This window comes from Bombus vosnesenskii, unplaced genomic scaffold, assembly GCF_011952255.1.
Source record: "Bombus vosnesenskii isolate JDL3184/JDL3185 unplaced genomic scaffold, Bvos_JDL3184-5_v1.1 scf7180000013266, whole genome shotgun sequence".
NCBI classification, from domain to species: domain Eukaryota; kingdom Metazoa; phylum Arthropoda; class Insecta; order Hymenoptera; family Apidae; genus Bombus; species Bombus vosnesenskii.
The window spans coordinates 6,101,883-6,127,551 of record NW_022882926.1 but is presented as its reverse complement, the minus strand read 5'-3'; the positions used below and the strand labels follow the sequence as shown (position 1 = coordinate 6,127,551).

Below are 25,669 nucleotides of genomic sequence, written 5' to 3'. Positions count from 1 at the left end.
AGCATTCATAGTGAACTTGATCCCATCACTACCTTCGCTATAAAACCATCTCTTTCTTCGTTTCTCTCGCGGTTTCCTTCGCTACACGCCACTGGGCGTCACGACCTAACCCCTATCTCTCTCTCTGTCTCTCTCTCTCTCTCTTTCTCTTTCTCTTTCTCTTTACCCTCATCCCTGTTTCTCTCGTTACGCACCCCCCACCCCTTCTATCGGGCCTAGCGCTCGATCCTGCGTGCATTCCCCTTGGTCTCTCGGTTTCTCTGTCGCGAGCCGTGGCAACCGGTCCGCGCAGGCTACCGCCGCCGCAGCCGTCGTTAGACGAGCGGCAACATTCATCCGGACGCCGTCGCGCCGGGGACGTTTCAGTCGGCGTTCTAGCCGCGTTCGTAACCGGCCAAATCTATCTTCCGTCGGCCGGGAATTATTCGTAATCATTCGCATTACGTTACGAAGAGAATTAATGAAGCCTGAAGCTGACTAAGGGTGCGTCGGACAATTTGTGCTGGGTGAGAGAAAGGTGACACGAAGGGGTCGTGAACTCTCGCTTCTCTGGATCTTCGACCTGCTTGTATTCTACTCACGGCTGCGTTTCAAGTGGAGAGGAAGAGATTATTGTAGCAGACGTCCAGGTGTGTATTGTCTGACCGCTTAATTTAATGTATGGTGTTCATGAGAGAACGAATGGTTGTGGCTCGGAATAAAAAAAATATTGGATTTTAGAGAATTCGTAAGGAACACTCTGGCTACTATAGTTGTTTCAAGCGGAGAGGCAGAGATTATTGTTGGAGACGCCGAGGTGTGTACTACTTGATTGCTTGGTGTGATGTATCGTGTATGAAGGAGTGAACGATTTTACTTGCATGACTGTGGTTTGAAATATATAATTGTCTTGAAAATTTGTAACAAATATTTTGGATGTGATAATTGTTTCAAGCAGAGAGGAAGAGATTATTGTTGGAGACATCGAGGAGTGTACTACTTGATTGCTTAGTGTGGTATATCGTATATGAAACAGTGAATGATTTTCGTTAATATGATGCATGGTATGCATAAAGCAATGAATGGTTTTGGTTGGATGTTCGTGGTTTGCTAGAAATAATTGTCTTAAATAATCTGTAATAAATATTTTGCATGTAATAATCGTTTCACGCGAAGAGAAAGAGATTATTGTTGAAGACGCCGAGGTGTGTACTACTTGATTGCTTAATAAGATAGATGGTGTATAGTATAAAGGAGTAGATGGTTTTGGTTGGATGGTTATGGTTTGGGATAAATAATTGTCTGAAATAATTTGTAATAAATATTTTGGGAATAATGCTCGTTTGAAATGGAGACGAAAGGATAGTTGTTGATGGCGATTACCTGATGGCTTACTGTGATATATTGCCGCATTAAGGCTCGTTTGAAATCTCTGTACTTCTCCAAGTACAGCGTCTGTTAATGGGTTAAGACGCGAATGGTTATAGTTTGAGATAAACCGTAACCATTGGGAAAAGAGAATAAATAATTATTCCAAATAATTTGCGATAGATATTATGGTTTTGGGATCTTCATCCTGATAATGCTAATTATTGCAAATGGAGAAGAAGAGATTGTTGTTGGAGACGTTGAGATTTGTATTATAGGATAACGGTTAGTACGATGTACAAAGGATGTTTGGGTGGAATAATTAGGGTTTGGAGCGGAGGATGTCGATTAATGTGCGTGTTTGTAATGGATGTGGATTTTAGAGGGCGAATCAGGGTGCCAGGGTGTGGTAGGAAATTCAGTATCTAGTTACTCGAGTATGTTTATGCTGGATAGAGAGATATACGATGACATATCGTGGTGTTTGTCCCCAGTGCGTAAGTGTGTGCACGAACGAGGGAATGACCAATGGTCACGAAAGTTCAGATCTGAAGTTGAGATGTAGCTGGATGTCGTAGAGCAGTTCTTTGAGTTCTCAGTGTGATTTCTCGATTCTTGTGCTGTTGAGAGACAAAAGTATATTGCACGTGTATTTCGAAAGTGTAGTAGCTGAAAATGATTCAGCCCGATGTTGGAAGAACATTACAGCCATCAAAGAAGAATTTCAAGGGTTAAAAAGGGTTAAAGGGTTAAAAATTTCAAAAAGTAACATTTGATCGCCGTTCCTTTCCTTAAATAATTATTTTGACCAAGTTTGAAATAGTTTTGAATAGTTTGAGTTGTGTCACGTTTTAAATATACTTGCGATATGTTTTATTGGGGTTATTTTGTTTAATTTGAAAACTTTCTAGGCTAACTATATCTAAATATATGAAATACGCGCGAAATGACTTTATGAGTGTTGTTAAAGGAAAATATAAAATAAACTTTCTCGACAAAGAGTGTTTTTTTATTAAATCATAAATACGATACGGAACCCGTTATTCAGCTAGTCGCGCTTCGCTAAATCTCAATAAAGGTGCATTCACACAAAATTAAAAAAACTAAGTTCACCGTGAAAGATAAAATTCACAGTTTTAAAACAGTTACCAAAATATTCTACAAGAAAGAGATATTTGTTGGAAAAAAGAGGCTTAGAAAGACAATACCAGAAGAAATTGGATCTTTTACATGTTTCAATCTAACATACGACAGGTATATCAAATTTCTATAATACATGTTCATCCCATGAGAGTGGATACAGAGGTGTATCGTGTATATTTTTCTATACTTGTGTAAATTTCAGAAATTTCTCTACCTCTAACGTATAATAATATCATTTGTGATGGATATTTTAAATACCTTACATATCCATTAATTATTGTCATTTAATGTAAATAATTCATCATTATTTATTTAAATAAGTTATATGTCAAAATAAATAAATCAGCTTATTCCAGCGTGCAAACGAATATTTTTTATTCTGTTTAATGATGAACGATGCCTCTATTTTGATAAAATTAAGCATTTTTCGTACTTCATGTGGATTTTATGCAAGAGTTACTCTGCAACCTGGTGGACGTTCGTGAAATCCGTAAGAAAGAGAAAGTTTTGGAAAAGTTGACTGCGGTTCCATGGTGCAAGTTCGGAAAGGTAATTTTCTTGCCCCTCTTACGTATACGTAGGAATGATTAACGTTGTTAAAGTGATGTGAAACTCGCGTATGTTGAAGAGAAATAGTTTAAGAAACTTTTTGAGACGTGTTCTCTTGAGGTTAATAGTGAATTATGTGACAGAATGAGATTTTAGACAGTTTTATAGCCCGGATATTCTCCCGCTGCTTTATATTTCATCTTCTTAATTTATTAAATTTGTCGGATATTACTGAAACATTTGGGAAATTAGAATTGAAAACTTTTCAATTATAATAAAAAATTAATTATTAGCTTTGTTCAATTTCAACTAATTTCTTACTGTCTTACTTTAAATAATTCTTTTTTTTTCTTTTATTAAATCGTACTTTTTCATTTGCAATTCCTCGCTTAACTTTCTTTTTTCTCTTTAATTTAGTACAGAAATCGAATTTCTCATTATATTTTCTCATAGATTTTAACGTCTATTAATAATTATTCTTTGTTAATCTCCACTAATTCCTTTTAATTACTGCTTCCGCGATTTACAGAACAAGGAAAAGCTCTATGTAAACTCGATTAACTGTAAAGTATCTCGCAATTATCTCCAATTCTTTTTTAAATCCCCCTCGTTTGTATCTGGTACCGAGGAAATTCGTTCACATTCATTCGAACACATAATTCCCTTTTACTCGCCACAGTATCAAACGACTGATCTTGATTTTCGTTCTCTAAATTAGCAAATATCCCGGCGAGCATCGTAACCACTTATCTAAAATGGAAACTCACAGGAAAACACGAATTTTGTTTGAAAAATACAAACGAAGCTGAAAAGTGGCATTTTATTGCTCGTAACATAATATTGCTATATTACATTATATCATTTATGCATTTGAAAATAATATTTCATTGAGGGGGATTACTAATATTTAAAAATAAACGAAAATCCGAGGCCACATTTCCCATTTACCATAATTTTATTGTTTCTATCAAAAGGTATTAATTTTATTATTTTATTATTAATCAACCGTGGATATTTACGCGTTTATGGGAAATTTAAATATGCATAAATACGTACAATGTCCAGAATATAACAAATATCCAAAGCAAAATATGCTTTATAATTTAATATATTTGTAATAATAAATATTTTCAATTATTCGACCAGTAAAACATATCTCCGCTTAGCTTTCATTTCTGCAATCGTATTGATAAAAATATAAATTTGCATAAACACACGCAATCTGATCATTAATTTGCAATCAATGCTTCGAACATATATAGCAATATGTCTTAGTTGGATATAAGTTTTCTACGAACTCGAAGGATGAAAATCACTCGTCAAGTCTTTTCTTCGATTCTTCAAAACAAGCTGACCAGCTTTTTAGCAACTTGGTTTCTGTAAAACGCACAATAATTACAATCTTTTAGTTGCTAGAGTACCAATTGCAAATGCATATTGGCGACGACGTATATTTTGAAAGAACGTCGAAAGCAATTACCTTCTTAGCGCTACTTCACTTCCCCACGATTTTAGTCTAATTGCTGGTACCAATGCTTGTTGAGAACGAGCAATCCAGATATACAAGACTGCTAACGATTCGAAGTCACGTAGCAATAAAGTGTCATAAGATTGGTTTTTTTGAAAGATACGAGAGATAATTTAGGAATAGATTGCTTTAACCTTCGCTGCTGATCGAATTTCCAATACCTGTCTTATGTGCTAAGTGCTAACAAAAAATTTCCATGTGAAATCTGTTCCCATGTTTTGCGAACTTTGCATATTTGAAAGAATCCTTGGCGTGATAGCGTTTTTCCCTTATATTGCTATAAAAATACGTCTTCTCAACATTTTGTCATTTTTAACCTGCTCTAATGTTTGCCTTGAAGGCAAAATTGCTATATTACTACTTTTACTAAAAATTAAAAATTAATTAAATTAAGTAAAAAATTTTTTAATAAAAATTTCCCTTTTCCCAGAATCCGGTAATTTCTAACATAGTAACACTGTATTAATTCATTTTTTATTTTGAAAAGTCATTCGAAAGCAATTGTACACAGATTGTATTTGATAGGATCACAATATTGCAATGATATAGGTAATTACGTATTAATTAATTAATACATTGATAATATACGTAATCACGCTATATATAAATTTAATAATAGCACAAATTGTATTTGCAATTTTTCGAAACAAATGAAAATAGGAAGAACAGCTACGTGAAGTTTTATTTGCTGTTATATTGATAAGTTTTATGAGAATTTTGAACTTGGCGTGAAATATGGCGCTTAACAAGAAATTCTGCATCACAGAATATGAAACGTCGATTGCGGTACGGAATTATAGCAACATATGTAGAATTGATAACTTAGTTTCTGATATCCAACAAAATTTGCCAGGAAATTCGGAATGTAGGTAATAAATTTCGTATCACGTCGATACGACTCTATAACGTAACGTCAACGTGACATGACCATAATGCAAAACGAATATTTAAACATTTTAATGGACTGCATTTCTGTTCACAGACTATTACGATACGCAATGAATTAAAAACCTTCTACGAGAATATCGTGTTGTATAAAACGTTTTTATTGCAGATTTCAAAATCTATAGTACATAGGAGAACACTTATGATATCAAAGCTATATTTCTGCCTATAAAATCTTCTATTCTGTAAGACATAATGTGCCGATAAAAAAGTTTGTACGAGTATTCAAATGCTGCCATGAGCAGTTTATTATGCCGCTGCAACTTGTACGAGAAAAATTAAAAGCATCCTGTGCTTCGCGATTTTTTCAGCGAAATGGCAAGATTAAAAGAAAATAGGAATAAAGAGAGAAACGCTATTCCTAGAGACTTGGTCACGAACTGGAAAAAGGTGTAGTTTGCAGCAAAAGAACCGTAAGCAGTGCTGTATTTACCCCAGAATCTCGGAATCGAATGAATGCCCGAGTGATTTGGCTATTCTTCGTCACAAAAGACTTTTGCCTTTCCTTTTTACAACTTCAAACACGTCTCTGTCTCACCGATGGAAATTCTTCCAATTGTCTCGAAAATATCTTTAATCTTGTCGATTCTATCAACGTCCATAATTTCAAGTTATTATGAGATTCGAACGTGTATTCGTTCTCTTCCACGCCGTTTATACAAGAAACGATCGGACAAAACATATATCGCGTTGTGTTAATCAGGTCAAGTAGGTAAAAAGAAGATCGTATAAATCGATGTCCGAAAATGTTTTATTTGAGAGTTATCAGCGTTCAAAAATGTTGGAAATTCCTTGCTTCCCCAAGGACGCAGACTTTCATCGATCTTAATGATCGTCGAACTCTTTCGAATATTCCTGTAATCGTTAAGCACAACTTTCCCGAAAATCTTCGAACGGTTATAACTCTTCGATAAAGAATTTTAAACTTTTCGCAAGTTTATACGAAGCCTTTTACCTACTTGATCTCGTTAACGCGTAGTACGAGTTTCGTTCCGACGCGACAAGCTTTTTCGCGCCTGTGTAATAAATAAAAAGAAAAAACACGGCGAATTTATGTTAAAACCCGAAGAAATAGTATAAAAAGTAAAAGCTTTTATCCATACAAACAATTATTCGACTTCCGAAAAATGGCTTCTGCGAGATAACAACAACAAAATATTTCTATGAAAAGTTACGATTTGGCCATTTGGTCAGTTGCAGTATTAAACGTTCAAACGGTGAAATACATACGTGAAAGAAAAAACAATTCGCATTGGAAAAGCTAATTCAAAGAGTATCGAAAATATAGGCGGAAGGTTAGAATTTTTCGTCAATGGAAATGGAAGCGACAGCGATGCATGTTGGAAAGTTATTCGGTGCTTCTCGCGGCCAGTTGAACCAGCGGTGCGACTACATTTGTCCGGCCAGTGCACGGGTCAAGCTACTCACCTCTCGCCAGCTACTCACATCTCGCTGGCTACTCACGCCTGATCAAAGGACGACCGAATTTACTTGGTGCCCGTTATCTCCGTTCGAATTCCGATACGGCGAGAAATATGATAGCTCTGCCGAAGCTTTCGAATCGACTTCCGTGAAATTTGATCGCGTTCGTCACTGCCTTAAACCGAAAGCGAGAGAAAGAATGGGAAAGTGAAGAAGGAAGCGAAGGAAATGTACCAACGTATATGGATAGACCGCGTTCCAGTCACGGTGAATAGCCTCTGTCAAAATGCTGAGAAAGTAAAATGAAACGAACGTCGATCAATTTAACGACGAACCATCTTTAAGGTTTTTTATTCATTGAACAAACATATTTTTCGTGGATGAATCCGTAAATTTAAATGTTCCAGGATTTCTACAATTTACTGCTTTTACTCTGTTAGCACTAGAATTATCAATCTAAATGTACTGTAAATTTTGCTAAGAACACCTATATATTTTTGGTAATTATAAAAATAAAAAAATCTCTGATTTATCATTTTCACGCAAATAGTACGGTTTATTAATTACCTACCGTTGTTTAATGATCGTTATGAAATATTTATGATACGACTGGTTATTGAAAGCTAATGGAAGTGCAGAAGATACTTTTTCATAAGCTTAACTTAATACACGAAATTTATTGTTACTTCGTATAAAATAAATTTTAAACTTATGGTTCGCAGCCATTCTGCGAGGAAATATATATTGGCCACATCTTTGCGATTTTTTCTGATAACCATAACGTTAAAATACAGAGATAAATTATATGAAAAAAAGATGCAAATTAGACGTATCGAAGCAACATTATATCATTTTTAACGTGTCCTCCGTATCGCAAGTTACCCTGCACCCTAATCTCCCTACCCTAAACGATCCTCCCACGTCTTCATTCTTCTCGTAATCGTCTTACCCTTAAAGTCATCTGTCATGCATAGCCTCATCCACCTACTCGAAATCAGTTAGTCAAGGACTAACATAAATCAATATTGATATTATCAATCTCTCTAATCCAAATATAAATAAACAAATAAAATCTAAGCAAGAATTCTTCTCACCTATAAGAACGTTTCAATGATAGTAGAACAACGTCATAACGTAACAGACGCTCTATTTTGGATATATTACGTATTTTTCCATTTCCTATGAATTTCTCCTATTTCTGCATCTACGAACTTCATAGATACGTAAAAATCCGCCCCCAATTGTAATTAATCAGACTTACGTTCCTTCTGTTAGTGATATTCTCATCGTTATATGATACTCGAGTGTTTTGTTGTCCACGTCAGGATTAAATTCTCTGGAATTCTGTGGAACACGTAGCAATTCCAAACTTTTGACCTACGGTGTATCATTCTGAGTACCTTCTTGGTCGTCTGACAAATCGCCCCCGAGCCATTAATTTATCTCCACCGGCGTATCCAGCATCTTGAGTTACAAAAATGGCATCACGAAGAGTAATGCCAAGTATAAAAACAAGCTGCCGAAGAAGGAACAAAAATAAAAAAAAAAAGGAAAAGAAGAAAGAGCGAAGAGTCGAAAGCACAGACAGCAACGAGTGGATGAAATTGAAAAACGAAGTCGGAGAGCCGAACGTCGCTCGAGGGTGTAATATGAAGAATTTCCGTTAAAAACAAGTTGTTTGTCGATGTATTTAGTCGGTGAAAATTCAGATAGCGAGTTGGGGTCTGTGAGGCCGTAGCTCGGCAAGAAAATGTCGATGCAACGTTTCTGACTAGAGAATATTTCGAAGCTTGAGTGAAAGCTGAATATGTAAACAGCTTGTCGATGCTTCTCTCAACAGTTTCCGCGAATCGTATTTGTTTCGAGCGAAAATAATTTCTCGATGGAATAGCAAGGACTATAGGTAATTTGTGTTGTCAATCTGATTTTTTTTTATTCTGATATTTTTTCTACTAAAAATCGTGTCATACAGGCAAGCCGCGAATAAACCGCCGATATTAAACATCACGACAAATGACAGCTCTGCTGTGTGCTTCGTTAAAAGTGTTCTTCGACGTTTTCCGATTGTACGGTATAAATAGATGTACACGATAAATCGCATCGAAAGAGGCAAATAACGTTTGCTTAATAGGAGCATGGAATACTAATTCTCTTGGTTAAAAGCATTTATAAAAAGTCGAATATATGATTTGAGACGGAATTTCAATAATAATAATACAACTAATTATTTGAAAATCAATGATATTAAACGTGTACGATGGAAATATAAAGTAAAACATTACCGGGAAACATGTAAATTATTCTGTGAAATTTTTCTTTCATTGTGATCAAAAGTTTATTATCTGATATTTTTTAATCTATATGATCTGCTTAATGATTAATAAAATACATAATATTTGGAGTAATCCATGTAATAACTGATGAAATAAAATATGTATATATAAGCAATATAATAAATACGTAAGCTTTACGAGTAGGAAATTATATTAAACATTATATTAATTATATTAAAACATTTAAACTAGGAGGCATTCTTTATGCATACTATACATATTGTATATGTTCTGGAAAACATTTTGCAATTTCATTAACATTATAACGAGGCACGATTGTTATATATTGCGTTAACGAACTTTTTAGTTTGAAAACGGACATAGTAGTTATAGGATATTTACTGCGAACGTATATTTAGTGAAAAATTAATATACAACATGAATAGTTATATAAAACATACGATAAATGTTAAAGACGATCCCAGTGAATATCGAGTCTTATTAACATAATGAATAATCGACTGTTTAAATATTTTTCTAAACTCTGCAAAATATACAGGGTGGTTGATAACTGGTGGTACAAGCGGAAAGGGGGTGATTCTACGCGAAAAAAGAAGTCGAAAATATAGAATAAAAATTTTTCATTTGAGGCTTTGTTTTCGAGAAAATCGACTTTGAATTTTCGGTCGGTACGCGTGCGGTACGTTATAACGGATCTCACTGTAGATCGTTGTCTCGATGGAAAAATTAAAAAAAAAATTTTTATTCTATATTTTCGACTTCTTTTTTAACGTAGAATCACCCCCTTTCCGCTTGTACCACCAGTTACCAACCACCCTACATATTTATGCTAAATATCTTATAATTTTTATACATTTTTTCCAGATTGTTTTCAAACTAATATACGAATATAGCGATGACGGTCAAGTCTCGTTACAATATTAAGGAAATTTCAAATTATTTCATACGCACAAAATACAGTCATAAAATATTTCTAACAACATTTCGAAATACAGCAGCAGCACAATACTTGCGAAAAAGCGATGAAGCGACTGTAAATCAACTCGAAGAAACATTTTCGAAGCTTCTAATGCAAAAAACGACAACTATTTTCTAATCTTCCAGCGTAATGAAGCGAACAACACACTTTCGTGAACAGTCTCTCGCATAACACCGTAACGAAGCAGCCTGCCGAATGATTAATCGGTTCTAATCGCATTTCCGGCGGATTTCCATTCCGACGACCGAGCACTCGTAGCCGATAGAACCGATACGACTGAAATTTCGAGGTAGCAACCCTATTTATTCACTAGGAGAGCGGCAAAGGTAGACAGAATACAAGGACGTTTCATTAATCTCGTGTAACCTGATTTTTCTTCGTTTAACAGGAAAACATTCCGCTGACATGCTACTTTCTTCCTTTTTTTTTATTCAGATTAGAGAAACAGGACGTAGAAAGAGATACAAACAAATTTTTTCATATAAATAAAAATGTAAAGTCAGCCGTAATATACCGATATGCGATGCCAGGGTCCTTTTGCAATAATTTATTAACTAATAACATTGGTAACATGACAAGTGACAAATTCTGTGTTACGCGTACACGTATATTGCATACGTTAATTATAAACCAGCTGAAGGTCATAAATAGACGGCGGATATTTATGCAAATATGCATATTTTTCATATTGCATACGTTTCGCGTATTTCATTTAAAAGGCATACGACTGAATATATTTTAAATTCCCTACATATTTTACGTAGATACTTTACTTTTGCCATTTCCTTGCAACACCTTGTTGTTGCAACTTGTTGTAACCTGTATGATCAATAGGCTGCGCATTTTTATGCATTTGCGAGAAACGTAAAGCTGCAAGAGTACACAGAATGCAGAAAATATGGAAAAATATGTATATGCGCATGCGTTTCGTGTAAACAAAGTCGTGCAACAATTGATTTGCAACAGAGTACAATAACTTGCGTTGAAATACAGGAAACGATAGAAAATACAATTTAAAATATGGAACATTTTATACGGTAAACAAGTGGGCAAAGGGTAACGTGTTAAGGAAAATAGGAAAAGTATTTTTTTTTTTTAAATTGACACTTCACTTATCACTCTGTATTATGTTACAGGAAATACGTTTTCCTATTACTGGGAAAAAATCACTTTCGTTGCTCGATATCGGGTCGTTTCTGTATCGGATTGTGATGAGATACTTTCTATCTTTTCTTCTAATAATTCTTCGTAACAAGCCGTACAACTTCTCAATTCCCTTTGAAATCGTGTAGAACGTTCGAGATTGATACCATTTACAGTGAAACGATAAAACGTGTTAAAACATATCGCATAACTGTAACCAAAACGCGTTAAGTTAACCGTGTTAAAAGTTAATAATATGTGTTGAAAAAAACCGAGTAAGGGAAAACTGTGGGAAAATGAGTCGTCTGAAGGAAAAAGTACCGTGTAAAAAGAGTCCCAGGTGTAAAATACAAAATGTATAACAAAGTGTAATACTCGTTATAATATCTAGTACGTAAAACAATCTTTTTTTCTGCGTTTCATTTTTCAAATTATCTCAGAAAAAATAGAAACTCGCACAAATATCCGCGATCTAACTATCAGTTTATGTCTCATAGTAAGCTTATCCGATGTAATTTGAATTAAAAACTTCTTCCAGCTTACAAATTAATTTATCGTCACCTAAGCGATACCATTTCACAGTAGAAAATCTCAATCGTTATACAGTTGTACTGAGAATTATGGAAAGTAAAATAAAATAGCTGATACATTGCAAATGTACACTCGATGCTTATGTAATATTTGTATACGTGTTACGCACTCTTAACATATCATTTGCATATTGCTTGCATATTTGAATATATTTCAGCTGTATACAAATCCGCAGTGTAATAATCAACTTCCTAAACGACGATATTGCGTCACGTCCGAATGTTTCAGATTCACAAATGCCGGTTCTTTAAAAATAAATTTTACGCAATAGAATATTATTATCCCACTAATAGTATCAGCGTTAACAGATCGTAAGATCGTCTCGACTCTTTTCGCCTGCGTTTTTCCAGCTAAATTAGGTTGCGTTAAAAAAAAGAAAACAGCAACGTTCCAAGTGTCGATATGTCTTTTTTACGTACGTAAGTGCGTACGCAACAGCCACGGTTTTCTCTACGCCATAAAAGCAGGTGTTAATGCCCGGAGAATGCAAGGAGGGAAAAATAGACGCTCGGTTTAAAGTAGAAAGGTCTTTCGATGGCAGGCACGGGCTCCCAATTTCCATTGATCGCGCAACGAATCTATACATTTCGTTTAAGCTTAATTGCTCTCAAAATGCCCTCGTTGCGAGGACCTCTGAAATCTGGTTCAATGGTTTTTGGCTCGACGTGCCGCTGGGGAATAAAACTTTCGTCGAAAACGCGAAGAAAACGTGGGGAAGGCCAAAGGGCGTGGTCCACGGGGTAGGTGCGCGGTGATTTTTCTTTTGGGGAAACAAGCGTCGGATAATCCTAGGCTGGCTACTCGTGCGTGGCCAGGTCGATTGATTCGTTAGCTAATGCGGCCCGAGGATGAATCGCGGACGCATTTAACCGTGTATTCGAGTGGATTGCGCTGTCGGCTGGTGCTGATGGTATGCATATCGAAAACAAACCGGGTGTCGCGAAAAATATATCGAAATATCTCGGAAACGACGCATTGTTTAGAGAAAAACGTTAAATTTGTTAATATTTCTGAGATAATCTAAAGTAACAGAGAAGCGAAAGTTTTACGATTTCAAAGAGGCGTTGATCTTATTTGCTTTGAATCTCTTGAACGTTTTCGAGATTATCTCAAGGCTAGTTTCCTTCTTTTCTTTTTTTCAGACAGAAAGTTATATCGCTTTTTGTAACATCTTATTCTTCCTCTCTCTCTCTCTCTCTCTCTCTTTCTGAGAAAAAGGAGAAACTATTGTATTTAAGAGATCTCATTTTAAAATGTTGTTCGGTAGAAGAAAAAGAATTTCCATGTAGTCTAACTTCGTGTAATTTGATATTTTAATAATTGCAATTTGATGAATCTCTCTGAGGAGTTCATAATGAAAAATTGTTGGAAAAACGCTACCCATCGAGTGGCTTTTAATCATGAAAAATACAGAGATGTCTGATAGAGATAGTGTGTCCGTCAATATTTGTCGAGTCTCCATGGCAGATGTGTTCAATTTAACACGAAGCTTCGACAAACGCGGTGATTGCACACCCTGTGTCGAGGAATTAGCGATACGTATCAATATTATTCAAGGATTTGAAACGAAAATTTAGAACTGTCAGTAGCTCTAAATTTTCCTAACGACTGAATAAATCTTTAAACGCTCGTCATTCACCAGAACCTTTACAGTTGCAGCACTCTCTCTCTCTCTCTCTCTCTCTCTCTCTCTTCTATAGTGTCGCTTTTAATCATCTTTAAAGGATCTCCTTATCAGTTTACCCCTTGTTCCTTCGAACCGGACAGCTAAATTTCATTAGCGTTAAAATTACCGATGACTGCAGTAAAGTAAAACTTGTGAAATAATTAGACCAGCCAGTGATTGAGAAGGCTCTTCCTTTGAAAAAAAATACGTCTACAGCGATTCGCGAAAGTATTCACTCTTCTTAGAAACATTTTGAAATTTCTTCTAAACGAGACACAGATATTTTCATTATATTGGCAAAACTGTAAACAGATCTTACAATGCATATACAAAATAATTGTTGAAAGCATAAATCTTCCGAGGTATATCAAACTATCTAAACAGTCAATTATTCGCTTTGATTGATAAACCAGAATATTTAACGAAGCCATTATTTAGCACTAATTTTAATATTTTATTTTTAATATTAATTCATAGTGTATACAATTAATTTATTTAATTTATCTAATACGCTTAATCTTTCGTCCAGCGTATGTTTGCAATAAGCGTCTTGTAACTTCTCCTGTACGTTTTCGGATTGATTGCAAATTTTATTATTACAATCACGACAGTCGTGTCTCATTACAATGCAAACGAAGTTTCAGAAAGCTTCGCGTAATGCACATAATACGTTCGGAAAGAGTTCCTGCTGCAAGTGTTCGAATACTTTCGTCAGCCGGTACATCCTGTATCGTGAGTAGATTGATTATTGGGAATTTTATTTGAAAGAGCTCCATTTTCACAGCAACCTAACATTTTTCTCATAATCATAAATCAATCGTATTTTCAGTATTTTTATAGTAACACTCTACGTTATCGTCTTTCCAACATATTAAAAACAGATTTTGATATTAGATAACGGTTCTGCGGATAAAAATTCGCAACACGTTGGAATTTTTCCCCGCTGGCGCAATCCTCTTGCCTGTAGTTAACAAATTCTCACGTCGTTGCGCATATCTCCGTCGTCGGAGTCGTCGTCGAGGAAAAGGTAAATACTTGATGAAATTCGTGGCACGGCGCGTTTACAGATCGTTTAGATGAAGCAGCTCGAATCGAAATAACTCTCGATCAAGTAAACCGGCTACGTTATTTAAACCCTGTCGACGAAACTAACGACGTGTCTGTTTCACGACCAAATAACCGACATTAATCGAAAGTACAAAATAAGCCTCTACAAGAAGACCATTTGCAAACCATTTATTTTTTTGTTAAAGTATTACGTTCGTTCTATAGCGTTTTATTTTTATTAGAAAACAAGATATCTGCTAAATTAGCTACAGATCAAAATAAATAGGAACGTTATCGTTTTACAACGTACAGTGATTCAGTAAAGTATTTAAACATTTATTAAAAACAATTTTCATGAACATATTTATATGTCGGGTTTGTCGGGTTGGCGCTACTTTTAGGGGCGCGTTACGTATCTTCATTAGGACAAGCCGTCGTAGTTGTTCAATGAGGTTTATATTTACAATTATGTGTACAAGTGTTGATTTAACAGGGTTTAATGATTTAACGTGTTTATTAGACACTCTTAAGTAAAGACAATGTTCTTAGGTTCGAACGAATCCATCAGTCAACGGGATAACTCTTTGTACAATTGAATATGTTTTGAAACTCAAAGTAACGTTAGCTGTGACGCACGGTATCTTTCAGACTGACTGACCTGACGTTGTGAGTAAACTCTCCACAAGGAGATCATAAGAATAAAAGACTGACACGATCACATTTGTCAATTGCGTATTGACCGGGGTTATCAACAAAATTCCAGGCGCCGTTACTAGGCAGACCCGCGTAGAGCCGTCATTGCTCCTGCCTCGGGGCTTGTTTGTTAACACAGCGTGTGCCCTCAATATTTATACTTCTACTGTTAAGTAAAAACGTTCATCCCGTGACCGTGGCCACGTTCGGCAACCAGTTGTGTCACCTCGACCCCAAGCCCACTGTCACAAACCTTGGGCAAACATAATCAGAACGTATCACAACAAGTACTTCTAAGTTCTACTATTTAAGTACAGCTATAATGAATAGTTTAGATCAAAGTATTGACAATCTTCCCAAAATTCCAAAAGAAAGGCCCCTTATCCCTACATCTCCGACATATATATTATTGAGTTGGCAACTAAGTGATTGCGGATTTGGTCATCAGATAGTATTGACAAAATCCGCAATCACTTAGTTGCCAACGCAATATGTGAATATACAGGGTAGTTGATAACTGATGGTACAAGCGGAAAGGGGTGATTCTACGCGAAAAAAGAAGTGGAAAATATAGAATAAAAATTTTTCGTTCGAGGCTTTGTTTTCGAGAAAATCGACTTTGAATTTTCGCTCGGTACGCGTGCACTTTATCACGTCTCGTTATAACGGATCTCACTGTAGACCGTTGTCTCGATTGACGTTATTTTAAAAATTTTTTTAAATTTTTAAATTTTTATTCTATATTTTCGACTCCTTTTTTAGAATCACCCCCTTTCCGCTTGTGCCACCAGTTACCAACCACCCTGTATAAAATAAATGAAATTACTTTTTTGTTTGTATGCTTCAGATATGTTTAAAACATTGCGTAAAACGTTATAAATTCTATGTATTACGTTGTATATTATTTGGATAAGTATGACGTATCGTATATTTTAGTGCATCTTATTCGCTCCAATTATATCGTGAATTACGATCCACCCTGTACATCAGCCGCTTTGTCATCTCCACGTTGAAAAGGTTCGTTCGAGGCTTGAATTTTTATAGTATTTAGTGTATGTCATTTAAAAATGTTTCTTTTAATTAATTGATCCGCAAAAGTCAAATAAAATTCATTTTATAACGGTCGTAAAAAGTTGGCGCGCTTGGAACGATACCTGGTTTTCAATTAACCGTAGATTAATTAAACTGAACAATCAATTTATTTGATAAACGAAACGCGAGGTCGCGAGAGCGCAACGGAATACAATTGATTACTTTCATAGGGGAGAGCTTTACGTTCGCATAATTACAGCGAGGAAACGAATGGAATCCGATATTATATATTCAAGTTGGTAAATTTGACAACGTTAAGTGCAAGTTTTTATAAAATATGGACGATATCCGTTCGTGCAAGATTTGCCAACATTTGTCCAATCGGAATTTTCATTTCTCCACTCATCGAAAAGAAGAATTATCACCAAATGTAAATTTCCACAAATTCTACACCGGCGTCTCGCGTACTTTTTCATTAATTTTTAAATACAACATGATTATTCACCATTTTTCCGCCAATTTTTCGTGTAGCCAAAATTTTCGATCGTCCACCTTTCGAAGAATAATTATGACCAAATTAAAAAATTAAAGTAGTTAAAATTGAACATCAGCGTCCTCGTAAATATTTTTCACGATTGTTCACGGCTTTTCCACGTTCGTGCAACTAAAACTTTCGTTTCTTCAATCTTCAGAATAAAATTGTAACCAACAAATTTTGGTTGCACAAACGTCGATCAATCGTGGACGATCATATTCCATTTCAACGAAAAATGTTCACGGGCTGTTGATGAGAAATGTTTTAATTTGTTGATAACTTTTCTTCAGAGGTAAATACAGCAAAATTTCGATTGGACAAATGTGAACAAGCGTGAATAAACCATAGACAAATCATGGAAAAACGAACAATACCTTTTTATAAAAATTGCAGTTTTGGAATACTCGCAGATCATTTGTATTCTGCATTAGATGATTCATACGATTCAGCAATTTTGGTTGACAAAATTTTAGAAGGATTATTGAACAAATGGAGCTGATATTCAACGAAAAAAAGAAAATATTTCAACCAATTGTACGTTTCTTTGAGAAAATTCTTAAAGCTTTTTTTTAAATCGAAGGTACTCATTTCGAAACATTACGAGACACGATAATCTTTTACGATATTATTTCAATTTCTATTTTAGCAACAGAATCTTCTTTGCAACTTTTTCACATATTATTTTCACTTTCTGTTCCATCTCCAAATATTCGACTTCTTTAAAATTCATAGCAAGTATAAACCTTTTCCCCAAGATGTACATTTTGGAAATATTTTCGAGAGTTTCTTTCCAAACTTTCACATCGTACCTATTCTGCGTACGATACGATCTTCGATCTTTTTCCGAATTCAAAATATCAATTCCACGCATTCAAGTTTGACGTATAGCCTTCCATTTTTTTAACAACAAGACGTAACCCCTGAAATATTGCTTCCAATTTCCTTCAACTTTAAATCGTTACTGTCGATTTCCTTCTATTCTCTCGGCGAATACTCGTATGCCCGTACAATGTGCATATGTGTATTATTGAAACAAAATTCCATAGTAAAATACGTATGCGTTACAAAATATTTTTTCATATTATTTCTTTTAATATCCTGCGATATATCTTCTGGTTAGAAACCAATTGAACAATTAAAAGAAACCAAACCAATCAAATTTATAACAAATACAAACAATATACAAGAAAACGAAAATTATAACAAATTTTCTAGTCTTAGCAAATTTATCTTTCAGATAATTAATTTTATTTTAACATTTTCCCTGTTATTCAATATTCTTGTTTCCTGTAACATTAAATTTTAACCTCACAATATTTCCGTATCTAGAACCTCCAAGGGTGATGTATAGTATAGATACAGTAGTTCATGTGTACTGTAACTCTCTCTCTCTCTCTCTCTCTTTCTCTCCCTCTCTTTCCCTAGGCTACCGTATTCTGTACGCTAAACGAGTACACTAAGTTCGCTATTCAGCCCGTTCAAATATAATCGAGAGCACAGACTCGTTCTCACAGCAGAGAAAACTGTGAGTTTCCTCCGGTTTATTGCGAACAGAGTTCAACTTGTTGATAAAAACAGGAACACCATTTATTCTTTGTTACGTGCATACATACGATTAATTACATCGTAATGGGAAATTTAATTGTTTGACGTACAAGGCGAGTAAGAAAATATACAACAAGCGTTACTACACGCAGGAATAAACGAAAAAGTATACGACGAAGTTTCTGTGTTTGAGGTTTACCTTCTGAGAAAATCGATTTTGAAAATTTCTTATACAGGGTGGTTGGTAACTGGTGATACAAGCGGAAAGGGGGTGATTCTACGCGAAAAAAGAAGTCGAAAATATAGAATAAAAATTTAAAAATTTAAAAATTTAAAGAATTAAAAAAATAACGTCAATCGAAACAACGGTCTACAGTGAGATCCGTTATAACGAGAAGTGATAAAGTGCACGCGTACCGAGCGAAAATTCAAAGTCGATTTTCTCGAAAACAAAGCCTCGAACGAAAAATTTTTATTCTATATTTTCGACTTCTTTTTTCGCGTAGAATCACTCCCTTTTTGCTTGTACCACCAGTTACCAGCCACCCTGTATATCCTACATATACATACGATATAGACGAAATAATGTTAATGAAATTAGCCTTCATTGTAGTCTTCTAGTCATCAAATGTCGCATTAATGCAACATCTCATTCACATTTTTCTCCATCAACGTACGTGACTGCATTTTAATTGCATTCGTTCGATTGTATTTTAATATAATGATAAAGAATAGCGAGAATTTTTGTACGCCTTTTCTTACATTCCTATACCTTCTTCCAATTGAATCTTATAATTCTGTGATATTTACAAAAACTGAAATATTTACGCATTTTCTTACACAGATTCTCCGCGATAGGTTCCCCGAACAATAAGAATTTTTTTTTAATCTTACGTGAATTTAAACCGGGAAATAATTGCATCGGTACGACTGGCAGTGTAATTTAACATTTCGTACAGATAAAAAATATTCACTGCTTCGTCCAAACAAGTTTTTATTAAGTTCATCATTTCGCAGGAAACTGCAACAGCTCCGTTCAAAGAGTTAATAAAAAGTAATTTTCATAAATCTGAAATAACGAGACCTATTAGCGTGGAAATTACTTTGATTAAATAACACGATACCTTGAGAAAGTTACGGTGAAGTTGAAATTTTATTCAAAAATATACTTCGTTTATGCTACAATCTAATAACACAGGTGTTTATACGGATATTGGAAAAATTAATGTTTCTACTTAATTAGAACAATTCGAACGTCATGTTGTCACACGTATGAATGCGGTCAACCACATTGTGGTACAGCTGCAATTAACCCTGCGACGAAACGTTCGTGTACAGGCTTCAAGATCATTTTAATTGATCCGCCGGTACAATCGAATCGATTAGCAGGTTATTGTTTGCTGGTTGTAATTCATTTTCTCCACCAATATATTGCACTGTATCGATTCAGTTCTTATTATTTATGGAGCACGGTTATTCATGCGATAAATAACAATATAATTACGGCCGTATTTATGAAACGCGGTTATTAATGTGAAAAATAACGATACAAGTCGTAGTAAGTCAGTATAGTGGTACTTAGATTGCATACTCGCGTTGGTATTGATTTATGATTATTCGATAAAGAAAAGTGACTCGTAAATCGATATGCTAATTTGAAAGTATATGACAGAACATTCATTTTGTGTCTTATCGTCCTTTTTCGTTCGTTATTACGTTCCCCTGTAGAATCATAGAGCTTTTAAACTTCTCAGTTTACAGATTCCGAATTTGGATATTCGATCTTTCATCTCCGATTCCTAATCTCCAAATTGTAACTTCCGAACGATTTATTTGAAAATCTTAATCCTCGTTTCTCAACATTCTCCCTTTAATTCTCAATCTTCAAGTTTTAATTTCAAAATCCATCGCGTTCGAAAGATCGAAGCGCATGTTACCCTCTGGATCGGACAAACTTTCTCGCTCAGTTTTCCGAGAAATAATAACATCGTAATCGCAAGTGTGGTTTCTACATAAAATTGATCAGAGTTTTTAGACAACGAAACAGTAATATCACGGACATTTATCTACTCGAGAAAGTTAAATATTTCTTCTGAAATTCCAACGTGCTCCAAATTGTTGCTGTTTAACGTAAATTAGAAACTATTAATTCGAATTCTCGGTACATTAACGAAATTCGAAATTTCGACGTGGAAATGAATTACAGTTCTAATTTCAAAATCTATCGCGTTCGAAAGATCGAAGCGCATGTTACCCTCTGGGTCGGACAAACTTTCTCGCTCAGTTTTCCGAGAAATAATAACATCGTAATCGCAAGTGTGGTTTCTACATAAAATTGATCAGAGTTTTTAGACAACGAAACAGTAATATCACGGACATTTATCTACTCGAGAAAGTTAAATATTTCTTCTGAAATTCCAACGTGCTCCAAATTGTTGCTGTTTAACGTAAATTAGAAACTATTAATTATTAATAACAAAATTCGAAATTTCGACGTAGAAATTAACTCATACGCATCGTTCCGCCAGCCAAACTTAATAACAAATTTGCACACATTTCATCAGTTGAAATTCGATACTTCACGTTCGAAAACTTTAATATGGAGGCTGTGTTTCGCAGCTACCCGGTATGCTGTGTGCACGTTATCGGGAAAACTTTTAATTGGCGTGCACACGAAATAGCGGCCGACCAGCGTTAACCGTGATATTGGAAGAATTCTTTCCGAGTGACGCCAGGATAAATACCGAGCCGACAATCGAGAAGCTTCTCAAAGCGGTTGCGATCGCGTTGACACGTCCGCGTGAAGAAATTTTAGCCAGGTTCCTTCAGGATGTACAATAGACGTTACGATTCGTCGGCGAATTTCATTTGCAAAGTTTTCACAGGTTTCCAGTTACATCGAGGCGAATCGTCGCTCGAATGCAACGATGCGTACTCGATTATCAAGTTTAAAGGGTTTCACTGCCGTCTCGTTCGAATTTTCTGTCATATTCATCGAATTCGGCTTCGGATTACTTGAAAAGCGACAGAAGTTGGGAAAGTAAAGCTTGGAGGAAATCGATTTCGAATAGGAAGTCTCGTGCAGACAATTGTTAACACTATGACGAGTTATACAGGGTGGTTGGTAACTGGTGGAACAAGCGGAAAGGGGGTGATTCTACGCGAAAAAAGAAGTCGAAAATATAGAATAAAAATTTTTCGTTGAAGGCTTTGTTTTCGAGAAAATCGACTTTGAATTTTCGCTCGGTACGCGTGCACTTTATCGCGTCTCGTTATAATCTCACTGTAGATCGTTGTCTCGATGGAAAAATTAAAAAAAAAAAAAATTTTTATTCTATATTTTCGACTTCTTTTTTCGCGTAGAATCACCCCCTTTCCGCTTGTACCACTAGTTACCAACCACCCTGTATATGTTTAAGTGAATTGGACATTAACTTAATGTGGTAGTTTTCTTCGTACAGACAAATTCGCTAGCTTAAAATGTTCAATAAGTAAGAAGATAAAAGAAATAAATAATTTAAAAAATGCAGGTGAAAAGTAGATAAGTAAATATATATATATATATATTGTACATTAATAATTAACACATGCACATGATGGTAATGTCAATGGTCGTCGCAAAGTTGATAATTCGATCATTCGCAGATGAACAAATTTTGTTTCGTTTGAATATTTATTCGAATTTTGTGAGCTCTACGAAACGTATACTAAATTTATTATAATTTCCATGTACATTTTTAGTTTCGTCGTGAACTTTACCAACACGTATGTTGAGCTTATTCGATGTGTAAACAGAGAAAACTCGTGGATAAATTCTAAGGCAGAAAATATATTTAAATAGAAGTGTAATTATAAGTAAGAATACAATTTGAGCTGGTCCAGATCCGCACGCTAGCTGTGTTACCCAATAACTGAAAACCCCGAAGCCAACGTCGTCTGTCTACTGTTTATGGTCTGTCTTCGTCGCAGTCTTTTGTCTACACGCTGTCGATGGCTTCGGTGCTTGAGAAAATTAAAAAAGACCAGACGTAGAGTTTTCTTAGAAGTGGTGACCACTTCAACAACGTAGAATCACGTGAGTCGAGTGCATTGAACGTTAGTGGACGGAGAGTGTTAAAGATGTCCATTTTTGGCATCGCCGGATACTGAAAAATTCATGTAGGATCCTTAAGAGTGTCAGCCAGGAAACAACGAAACATCGTCAATTTGCCGAAAGATAATGTTGTTAAAAATGAATGGAAACATGTGAATACGACAGCGGTCGAACTCACCTAACTCTTGATAATATTTCATCTTCTTCTTCTTCTTCTTCTTCTTCAGATATTGAACGATCTTGAAAGTGGTTTGTGAGAAAATCCTTTCGAAACATTTCGTATAATACGAGTAATATATTCATGAAATCTGTCTAAAAGTGTACGAGTACTCGTATTTCTCTTAAAACATTGTAGTTTCAATATAAGACACGCAGACCGTCTATGACAGAGACAAGAATAAATTTTCATCTTCTTTATTATTCGGTAACTTAAATTAGTATAGCAACCGACCGAGATAATTCTCGGTTATTCGTTCGGAACGAACGAATTTGTAGTTTTCGTTCGAGCTTAACACCCGATTTCGTAAAATACGACGATCGTGAAAATGGTTTTATCGGCGCTAATATTAAGTAGTATAGGTAAACAACATAGCGATACGATCGTGAATTTATGTAGAAATACGCGATTCAGCCTCGCAGAAATTTATTCGCCATTTTATTTCGTACGCAGGATGTTTCGGTAAGTGATTCCGCTTCGCGAGAAATTCTTACGATGCTCTACTTATTTAAAACGCAAGCAGAAGACTCTTAAAATCTTTCTCACGGGATAAAAAATGTCACGAGTTTGCAAATTTTTAACGCTGTCGTTGATAAGCTCGTGAAGAGTGATTTTTTAGCACTATCCAGGTATTTTGCTTTATCGTGAGATATTTCAAACGAAAAATATTGAAAACGTATATTACATCGTATACAAACGTCAACAAAATTATCGAATGAAAACATTGCTAATTTTCTTTTTTAAAATTAAATTAAATAGGGGAATAAATGATGCATACATTTAATATCCGGGGATTTTCATCCTTGCTTTCGCGTGAAATTAAACGACTGAAGATTTCTGCTTGTTTCAAGCTTCATTTAACCCCTCTTAGCGTTAAATATGAGAAACGAATACACAAAATGATGGAAAATGTAATTTTCAACGTGGGAAGTTTTCATTTTTTTTTCACTGGAATTTACTGAAAGACTCAAACGATAACACGTAACATACGATTAATTCCATTTTATTAAACCACTTTAGAAATGGAAACTTTCCTTCCATAAAATATTTACCTATAGAAAATAAATAAACAGAATAGTGGGACGAAAATTTGAATATGAAACAATCCGTTGGCTTGCAAGATAAATACATGAGATAAGATAAAGTATTATTTTAACCTGTTAACTGCGGAGTTTAGTTTCGAAAATCCCTTACGAGGTGCGTAATTGAAATCAAGCGATGACGAGTTTATACTCGCGTCGGAGGCAAGGTAAATGCTCTTATTGTAAATTTTACGAAAAAAATTAAAGCAAACCGAAGTAGGATCACATTTTTGTTTGATAAAACGATGAACAATTCGTTGTTGAAGAAGATATTAAAGACTGGAAAATTGCCAAAAAATAATAAAGTGAAGTACACAAATGGGGATGGATCGAGTGTTACGACCGTTCGCGGAGAGACGCGGTCGCGAGGAAAACGCGTCAGCGAGAGGCGTAAATTCTCGCTACGATTCGGTGAATCGACGCCGCGAAGTAGTCGTTCCCCTGTTTCGGTTAAGATAACAGAGGTGATTAAATGAATATGACACAGTAGAGTAAGTTATATTTCACCGTTTATTCCAACAACTTATAACGAAGGCAGTTACGCTGATGCGTATGTACGAGATGAGTGAGTGGCTGATCTACGGGTGTGTTTACCCGGTTAAAGGATGTTGACCGTTCGAAGGATGTAAAATCAGTACTGTCTTGGGAGACGATGCTGTTGTCACGTAATTTTTGGGTTGGTCGGTGAAAATAAAATATAGTCGAGTCGTAACACAACTATTTACTTGGTTTTAATCAACCTTTATTATGAATTCAGCAATCACAATGTAACACGCACTGAATTAACATAAATCACAATTCACTCCAACCACGTTATGTAAGACTTAGTTACAACAATACATTAAGTACGCGACTTATAAAAGACCGACATAGATATGTTGACTATTCTAAGGATACAGAATAAGTGAAGTTTTACTGACGATACTGTGTCTGAGGAAAGCTAGGGGTGGGTGTGTCTAAGGACACGGGACTATCGGATTTGTTGATGACAATTTTGGTTAAGGAAGTGAGGGCAGTAGACACCATCTCCGATTGGATAATAGGACGGTTGGTGGACCAGGAAGGGTTTTAGCCGCCCTCGCGAGAAAGTTGCCAACGGAACATACCAGATGTGGAGAAAACCAACTTTCTAAGCTAACACGTGGTAGACAATAAACGTAAAGGGAAATTTAAGACAGGAAATACTCGCTTGGTCCGAAGGACCTTAACTATAAAAATGCCAAGGCCCCCTGGTGGGCACTTAAGACTATTGAGGGTGTGCGCCAAGGATATGCAGACATCTGGGTGCCATCCTGTCCGTGGTGTGTGGCCTGGTCTCTGATATGAATTGACGTTACACTGTCTCGGAGGAAAGCTAAGGATGGGTGTGTCTAGCGCACGGGACCATCGGATTTGTTGGTGCCGATGTTAGTTAAGAGAGTGAGGGAAATAGGCTTCGTTGTTAAAAACGAAGGGTTTTAACCGCCCTCGAGAGAAAGTGGTTAGTGGGAGGAAAGTTGCAGCGTACGTGAGAAAAACTAACTTTCCCTAGTTAAGCCGTGGTAGACAATAGTCTTTGGAAATTCTTCGAAAACAGACGTTTGTTTGGTTTGAAGGACCTTTTCTAGGAAATCTATGAGATTTATGGAAGGTACTTGAAACTATGGAGGATACGCTGCGAGTATCCGAAGACATCTGGTTGCCATATTGCCCGCGGTGTGTGACCTCGGCTAGGTAGAGTGTTACGCGACGTAATATCGAGAAAACTAATTAATTTCAATTTATAAACTAATCTCAATAAATTCAACTTATAAAAAGCAGCACATTATACGGAGAATA

At 35.6% G+C, this 25,669-nt stretch overlaps 1 protein-coding gene across 2 annotated transcripts in view; it reads left to right on the top strand.

Annotated features, from left to right (window-relative positions):
• The first annotated feature begins 275 nt into the window (after positions 1–275).
• LOC117230177 overlaps positions 276–25,669 on the top strand; it is a 41,815-nt gene continuing 16,421 nt past the window's right edge. For both annotated transcript variants that reach the window (XM_033487319.1, XM_033487318.1), the window contains exon 1: positions 276–629. The gene's annotated coding sequence lies outside the window, so the exon portion shown is untranslated. The remainder of the gene's footprint in view (positions 630–25,669) is intronic.